The sequence below is a fragment of the Bos indicus x Bos taurus genome, chromosome 14 (assembly GCF_003369695.1).
Source record: "Bos indicus x Bos taurus breed Angus x Brahman F1 hybrid chromosome 14, Bos_hybrid_MaternalHap_v2.0, whole genome shotgun sequence".
Classification (NCBI taxonomy): Eukaryota; Metazoa; Chordata; class Mammalia; order Artiodactyla; family Bovidae; genus Bos; species Bos indicus x Bos taurus.
In genome coordinates, this window is record NC_040089.1 from 33,041,382 (window position 1) to 33,050,311 (window position 8,930).

The window sequence follows — 8,930 nt, forward strand, 5'->3', positions numbered from 1 at the left end:
TAAAAACAACCCACCAGAGATAATAGAGGTCGGTACAGTAGACGGCATCACCCAGTGAGAACTTGTGCAGTGAGAGCAGGACAGACGCCTCAGGAACACACACTCTCGTGCTCGGGGACTGACAAAATGAATTCAGGAGTAAAGATTGTATGTCCACCCACCCCATACACAGTTTCTAAGAAGCAGAAGGTCAAAAGCAATGAACTTCAAGGTCCCCGGTTCCTCTAAGCACAGCTGGATTTCAGGGAAGAGACAGGCATGGGCTCATTTGTGGAACAGCCTTTAGTGGTCTAGTTTAATGAGACTCTAGAAACTTCCTGTCTGTAGCTGGAAGAAAAAGCAACTATATGGGAGGGGAGGAAGAGAAGAAACATAGTTTCCCTTATTTAGGAAGAAAAAGGAAGGCATTACCAATCTGACTAAAAGTCAGAGTGTGGAAGCATCTATCTTGAAAATGCCTTCTTCTTTGATTAACAGGGATGAAGAGACAACTAAGCCTTAGGAAAAGACTTAAGAATTTGTCCTGAGGCAACATTCTTATTTTCCTTTTTTTCTTCAAAGTAATCAAACATAAGTTTTTAATTGATTATAAGGAAAATAACCATCTTCACCAGCTGCTGAAGCCAAAGTCTTAGAAGGTACTTCTTGGGGGTGGGGAGTTGGGGAGAGGGCAGAGCCTCAATCATTTTCCCAGGTCCCAGGGACAGAGCTGTTTCCTGGCTGTAAATGCTGGCTTGCCTGTTCTCCAAATATTTGTCCGGTTCTTGCTTTTGGCTCTCTGACCACTATTTTTTGTTTGTTTTTAAAAAATGTCTACGATGGCTCTTTGTCTCTTTTGAGTATTTGATGTTTGTAGGATTGATCTCCACAAAGCCAACCTAAGGGAATTTGGATTTGGGCAGAAGCAATAATTTGACGACTCTTCTCACTATTTTAATTGTTAAAAATGTGTCTGAAGATCCTCAAGGGTTCCACGCAAAATGTCAGTAGTTATACAGCCCAGTGTCTGGCAAATTCAGCCAATACTTAACAATTTTCTCTCCAAAACTGCCTCACCATGGCAAGGGGAGTGAATGACTCTGCAACATACATGGCTTCTCCAGGGAAGTGGCCAACTGATGGCTTAAAATGGAAGCTCTGACAGAGCTCGCAGCTGTCCCAGTGGACCTGCAGTTTCCCAGCACCGAGCATTGCAGCTGTGCTTGAGGGCTCTTCACAAACCACAGGCATTTGACTGAATGACTGGCCTAAAGTTTCCCACCTGGATCCTGAGTGAAAGAGGAACTACTGTGTTTGTGGAAATTTTATGATCCTATTTTGCAAAACTTTTTAGGCAAAGATCATGAGCATATACAGGAAAAAATCCACAGAGCACATAGTCAGATCATATTAGGGGCTGAAATGGAGCTGTGGCAATGTAGGTTTCACTGTAGAAAACAAATATATGCATATCTGAAGTATATTATGAGCCAGGTTTTAGCATCTTTTATATTTACTGTTCAAACTTGCTGTGAAATGTCTTTCTTTGGATCTGTGATAGAAGTGAGTATTCCTCACCTCATCTACCACTCCTCTCTTCTTCCTGGGCATATGGAAAGATTTTGCCTTTCATTTAGGAAGGTTCGTGTGACTAATTCTGACCAATGGACCAGCCCTGGAAATGTTATGTAGCATTTCCAGCCCAAGGCATTTAGTAGAGGTGTGATTTCTCCACTCTCTCTCTCTCTTTTTTCTGCGTCAGTGATTCTGGATGCTATAAATTAAGACAGCAGAGGTTAAAGATGTTTGGGTTCATAACTGTGTGCAGAGCTCCTGCTGACCTGTGCGTGTGTGTGTGTGTGTGTGCGCGCTAAGTTGCTTCAGTGGTGTCTGACTCTTTGCAACCCCATGCACTGTAGCCTGTCAGGCTCCTCTGTCAATGGGATTCTCCAAGCAAGAATACAGAAGTGGGTTGCTATGCCCTCCTCCCGGGGATCTTCTCAACCCAGGGATCGACCTGTGTCTCCTGCATTGCAGACAAATTTTTACCATCTGAGCCACCAAGGAAGTCTGGATGTCCCAGCTTACTTGATGATAGAGTCACACATTAGACATTATTCACATGCAGTGCTGGTGATTACTGTTATATAAGCATTAAGGTTAGATAAGTGCAGGCAGCTGGAGAATCCTAGCTTGACTAGTGGATTTCCCTAAGCTTGACTCTTCCTTGGGGAAACAAACGACAAGAGTATCATCACCCTGGAAAGGAGGTCACCTCATGCATCATCCCAACTTGAAATCTACCAGCAAGGCTCCACATATACCCAGACTGTTTATATTGAAAGGACTGATGACAAGAGCAGATGAAAGAATATTAATAATCATATTAATACCCTGGTTATTAGTTCAAAACCAACAGCATTAAACTAAAGAGCCAGATTATCACAAGGGGTATCACTATTTATCGATGGGGAGAGACCTCGAATGCCATAGCAAGAAGATAAGCCAGCAGTGATGCTGAGAAAACTGCTCCAGTGGCCTTAAGCAGATGAGTCCAGCCTGGCTCGCTGAACCCTGGGCTTCCACTGACTATAAACACTGTCGCCTGGAAGCATTTTGTTTTATAATGTATGTTGGGAGAGGCTTAATTTTTTTAATATGTTCAGTAGTAAGAATAGCTATTCATATTTAGTATTTACTGTGAGACAAAGTTTGGGTCAAGTGTCATGTGTGTGCTAAGCTGCTTCAGTCATGTCTGACACGTTGTGACTCTATAGACTGTAGCCCACCAGGCTTCTCTGGGCATAGGATTCTCCAGGCAAGAATACTGGCATGAGTTGCCATTTCTTTCTCCAGGGGATCTTCCCGACCCAGGGATTGAAACTGTGTCTCTTACATCTCCTGCATTGGCATTGGTAGGCAGGTTCTTTACTACTAGTGCCACTTGGGAAGCCCCTGAGCAAATCAGTCAGTTAATATCTTCATCACTTGGTGGATGAAGGATTTGAGAGTTAACACTCTGAGTAGTCACTCAAGCCAAGAAGTGGTGGAGCCAAGGATTTGAACCCCTGTTGTCTGATGTGTGAAACCAAGGATGTGGTTATTACATTGTCCCCTCTTCATGAGCACATGGAATGGCATCAGCTTGGCTGCAATGACTAAGTGATTAGATGTATGGCAGACCACTGTGAGACCCCAGTTTTCCTGTCCCCACTGGGAAAGGCCTACTATCTAATTTTTCCTCTGTTGGATGAGACTGGGCAGTATGGGATTCAAAGTAAATATTTACAATTGTTGTCTGATCTTTAGAGAGAAATTTTCTGGTCCTCTCCAGTTTAGTTTTAGACTTTTGGACAGACTTTGAATACATGTACCATTCCAGGCTGGCCGAGGTTGTATAGGTATTAAAGGCAGGTTCCTGGATGGACGGCATGGTCAGTGACCTCCTTGGAGGCCAGCAGACCAACTATTTGCCTCACAGTGAAAGCAAAGCATTTCCCATGTGGAGCCAGGGCCAGGCAGCTTTGAGCTTTGATCAACCTAGAGAAAGAGATGATGGCTAATCCTGGCATACCTCCCAACTTGGTACCTCATTCCCTGACAGTCCTGCCTGCCTCTATTCAGTCACACCTCTTTTTTTTTTTTTTCCTTGAAAATTGTGGTAAAATACTTAAGAGTTGCTTCTATGTAGATGTTAGTGCTGCATTAAGACGAAGGGGGAGAGAGGGCATGACTTCCTGAGTGGATGCCCATCGTTCTGTGGGTTGTCTGTACTCTACTCTGGAGTGAGCATCTTTGGCAAAAGCAGAAGGAGCTTGTAGGCTTGCCCCTTGATTATTTTTTGAAATTGCATCTCAACAGAACAGGTCACCTTTAGGCAGAAAAAAAAAAAAAAAAGGCCTTGGATGTTCTGATCACAGATACATGGGAAAGACACCAAATTTGCTTTCACTCCAAGTTGAAGATCTTCATCTGCCAAGTTCATTGGTTCCAAAGACAGGTTCACTGTTACCTACCAGGGTTCCTCATATGAGCTGGCAGAAGTCAAAACACATTTATGGCATCGGCTCTGCATCTCTCCATTGAAATCTCATCAAGCAGAGCGTGAGGGGATAACAAGGAACAGGGTTAGGGGGAGGGGAGCTTGAGTTGGTCTGAAATACATGACCACACTTGCCATGAAAATTAAACCAACCAGATCCTCGCTGAGGGTTGTTCATCAAATTCCCTTCCTGTTTTCCTTTTCATGCTCTTTGTTTTGTTTGCCTGATCCTTTGACTACACGGTTCTTATGGAATCGGAAGTCAAGCAACACCACAGAAGAAAGTGAACTGAGATTGTGGTATCCCTGACTGAGCCAAACCCCAGAAACAGTGGAAATATTCACTGCCAGCCCTAGTCTGAGATTTCCAGCCTGATAGCCAGACCAAAGAGGTTTGGAGTGACGTGTGGGCCTCCCCGGGCTGAGCCTTTGCAAGGTTTGTGTTTATTATTTCAGTCATCTGTCAGCAACATTGACTTGAAGGGCTAACCTTTCTTTTTTCAGAGCCATTAAGTAAATACACTTCCAATAATCCAAAAGCTCTAACTTTGCAGGGTGTGAAATATTATACTAATTCTTCCTCCTCTAAGAGATATCAAAGTTCAATCATATCCCGTCTGCATTTGAGATTCTGCATTTGTTAAAGACCCTTAGGCTGCTGAAGGTCATAGTCAGTGGAGTAGGAGTTAATATTAATCAAGCTGTGTGTGCTGTGTTTAGTTGCTTAATCTTGTCTGACTCTTTGTGACCCCATGGACTGTAGCCCCGCAGGCTCCTCTGACCATGGGATTCTCCAGGCAAGAATACTGGAGTAGGTTGTCATTCCTTCCTCCAGGGGATCTTCCCAACCCAGGGATCAAACCCAGGTCTCCTGCACTGCAGTCAGATTCTTTACCATCTGAGCCACCAGCAAAGCCCATTAATCAACCTAATCTCCTCTAATAATAGGCCTCAATTTATAGTTTATGCCTGTAATGTAGGGTCCTCTCACTATGGCTGATTCCAAGCATCAGTGAGTCATCACTGAGCACACAGTTGGGAAGAGATGCATTAATAGATCTCGCCGGGTGCCGTGAGCTGCCTTCAGCTCACCTCTCAGGTTTTGACTGGAGAGTGGATGCATGGAGATACTGGTTCCCTTGACCCTCCAGATAGGAACACTGGAAGTACTAGGGTTGGGAGGGGAGTCTGATGACTCTGTGCCACCTACATACAAATTGTCTGTGACATCCCTTACACTCTCTGTGCTTTCTGGGTTAACACTTGTAGCTGAAGGAAAATTAAAGGAAAATCAAGACATATGCTGCTTGTTCTCTCTTTGCACAACTCTTGAAAAAATGAAGAAAAGGTTTCCAATCTGGGGTTGTAAAAGTTGACCATCTAAAGTTAAACTGGGATGGACTTTATATGTGCTCCCTCATCCTGAGAACTGGTGGGATGGTCTGTCTTAGATGAGCAGGTAACTCCTGGGATCACAAATGTGCTATATGCCCCTGATTCAGACCAAACTACGCCCTGAGAGGCATTTTTCTGTATTATGTTATTCTGTCACTAAGTTGTGTCCAACTCTTTGCGACCCCACGGACTGCAGTCTGCCAGGCCTCCCTGTCCCTCACTATCTCCCAGAGTTTGTCCAAGTTAACATCCATTGAATTGGTGATGCTATCCAACCATCTCATCCTCTGACACTCTCTTCTCCTTTTGTCTTCAATCAAGGTAGTGATCCCTGAAAGGGGTCTGTATTATATGAGACAACTTATTAAGTTCTGACCTAATATTTCATTCCTGGTAGCCATGAGTCTGCAACATTTCTCATTATCATCCAAGGTGGCTCCAAGTGGGAGAAAGAATTTCCCAACCTATCTCTCAGTAGCAGTTCTATATCACTGGCCTCCTAGGCTTTGCAATATTCTAGACTATTAATGGACATTATCTCTCAATCTCTTTCAATCATCTAAGGCAAAGATTATCTGCATTTTATAAATGAACCCAAAGAAATTAAGTGGCCAAATTTTACACTAGTGATGCTAGCGGTAAAGAATTTGCCTGCCTGCCAACGCAGGAGACTTAAGAGACACAGGTTTGATCCTTGGGTGGGGAAGATCCCCTGGAAAAGGGTATGACAACCCACTCCAGCATTCTTCCCTGCAGAATCCCGTGGACAGAGGAGCTTGGTGGGAACAGTCCGTGGGGTTGCAAAGAGTCGGACGTAATTGAAGCGACTTAGCACCCAGGCTTGCACACCAGTCATTAGAGCTAGACTCAGATTCCAAGCCCATTCTCTCTGAAGGCACAGCCTTCAGTCTCTTTCCAAGGAAGTATCATCTCTTATGTATATTGACTTATATAACGTGCTGCTGCTGCTGCTAAGTCGCTTCAGTCGTGTCCGACTCTTGTCTGCTACTTTAATACAAATTCTAGGCCACGGATAAAAATGCCATCCCAGGGGTGGGTCTGGCAGTTTTTTTCTTCAAATGATCAAATCCAGAGGAGAAGAATTCAAAGGAGGGCAGAGGCAGTAGAGGCTGTTAATCAGGGGCTCTGGCCCACAGATGCCTTGAATGCCAGGGCCTCTTCCCTAAGGCTGGAAGGCGGCTCCTGCTACAGTCATCCCTCCTGGGGCCCATCGTCACAGTGAAAGACTCGAGGAGGATACTGCATATTCAATCTGGGGTCAGGTCCTGCATTTGAAAGTATAGTAATAGAGACCTCAGAGACGATGAGTGGTCATTTATGAGGAGGGGCATTGCAGGCCTTGAGTCCTCAGCTCCAGGGAAAGCGCAGGTTCTTGTTGTGCCTCTGAATCTCAATGAGCCTTTAAGGACTAACACTGCATCAACTGATGACCCAGTGTCATGATCTAGAGGCAAGTGATGATAACTCCAGCCACACCATTTGTTCAACTGCCAGTTATTAGAGATAATCCACCTGGGTGGCCGAAAGGGCATATTATTTATATTATTTTGGTTGTGCTATTTGAGGGACAGCTAAAGAAACTCTTGTTCTACAAAACATAAATTAGTAAGTGTGGCTGGAGAAAGATCAAAACAAAGATCAACTTTAGAGCCTAGACTTAGTGCTGTTGCTAACTTGCGTTATTTTGGATAAGTTGCATAGCTTCTCTGAGTTTTCATTTCATCTTTAAAATGGGATTAGTATTACCTATCAAGGTAATCTAATGAGACTCAAATTCGTTATTATATTAATACATGCAAATGCTTTAAAAATTATTGATAGTTATGAAACATTAAAATTGGCATATAGGTCCTGAATACATGCTAGGTGCTTATAGAATATGAAGAGATACATCACAGTCTCTGACACCAAGAACCTTACAATTTAGTTACAAAGAAAGGATACAAACACTTAAAAGGTTAATCAGCACAAGTGATAAAAAATATACAAACTCAGCAATAGAAAGAGCATGCAGTAGTTTGTGATTAACTTCCAATTGAATGCCTCTCTCTGTTTTCATAGGCGAAGGCAATGGCAACCCACTCCAGTACTCTTGCCTGGAAACTCCCATGGACGGAGGAGCCTGGTAGGCTGCAGTCCATGGGGTCGCGAAGAGTCAGACACGACTGAGCGACTTCCCTTTCACTTTTCACTTTCATGCACTGGAGAAGGAAATGGCAACCCACTCCAGCGTTCTTGCCTGGAGAATCCCAAGGACGGAGGAGCCTGGTGGGCTGCCGTCTACGGGGTCGCACAGAGTCAGACACAACTGAAGCGACTTAGCAGCAGCAGCAGCTCTGTTTTCATAGGCACTTAGAGGAGGAGAAAACAATTGATGAGTGATATGTAAAGTGTTTTAGAAGAGGAATAGTTTGCCAGAGAGGGGAAAGAGGGAGAGAGAAATTGACAAATCAAAGACAATGCAGAATGAATATACAGGTGTATAGGGCTGATCACCCAAATTTGTAGGTTGAAGCCTTAACCCCATGTGTGACTAAGCTGGAGATTAAGGTCTTTATAAAGGTGATTGTGGTTAAGTGAGATCATAAAGGTGGGACCCTGATTCAATAAAACTGGTGTCATTAAAGAGGGGGAAAAAATACCAGCGATTGCTTTCTCTATCACTCACTGTGTCTTTCCCTCTTAGGAGGACACGCTGACAAGGCAGCCATCTGCAGGTCAGGAACAGAGCTCTCACAAAAACTGAACCATGCCAGGAACTTAACCTTGGACTTTCTATTCATTGTCCAGAACTGCTAGAAAACAAATGTCTGTTGTTTAAGTCCTTCAGTCTGTGGGGGTGTTTTGTTATGGCAGCCTGAGCGAGCTAAGACAGCATGAACTGTGTAAATAAAAGAGAGGAAGAAGAGATACACAGTACTCCTTAAAAGTTTTTTTTTTAATTAATATTTTGGCCAGTAAGTAGATAACCTTGGAGTTTAACATTTGATAAGTTAAAAGACCAAAAAGAACATAGGATAAATTAGGTTCAGGTTGACAGTGATTTTGAATTTCACTCAGTTTACATTTTATCCTGTAGCAAGCATGGGCATACTGTGAACTTTTGGAGAAGACAATATGCTCAGTTATACAGCAGCGCGTTAGTGAGGACAATCCTGTAGGAATAAGGCTGAATTTTCAAGAGCAGAGAGAAAAGGCAAGAGGTTGCTGTAATCGTTCTCTTGAGTTTAATGTTAAGTAAAAGATAATGTTTAATCTATATTAAAAGTGAGCTTAGTGGCTCATCACATTCCTATATTTCTGCTAAGAAACTCAGCAAACACAGAAATTAGTTCCATCTTCTCATTTATTTGTTTCTCTTACTTTATTACATGGTTTATCTGTTTTTAAATAGTTTTCCTCTCTATCAGAAATAGAGCTTTCCTACGGAAATTTTCCTAAGCCAAAATGGTATAAAGTTAATAAGCAGTTACCATAGGACACATCTTGCTAA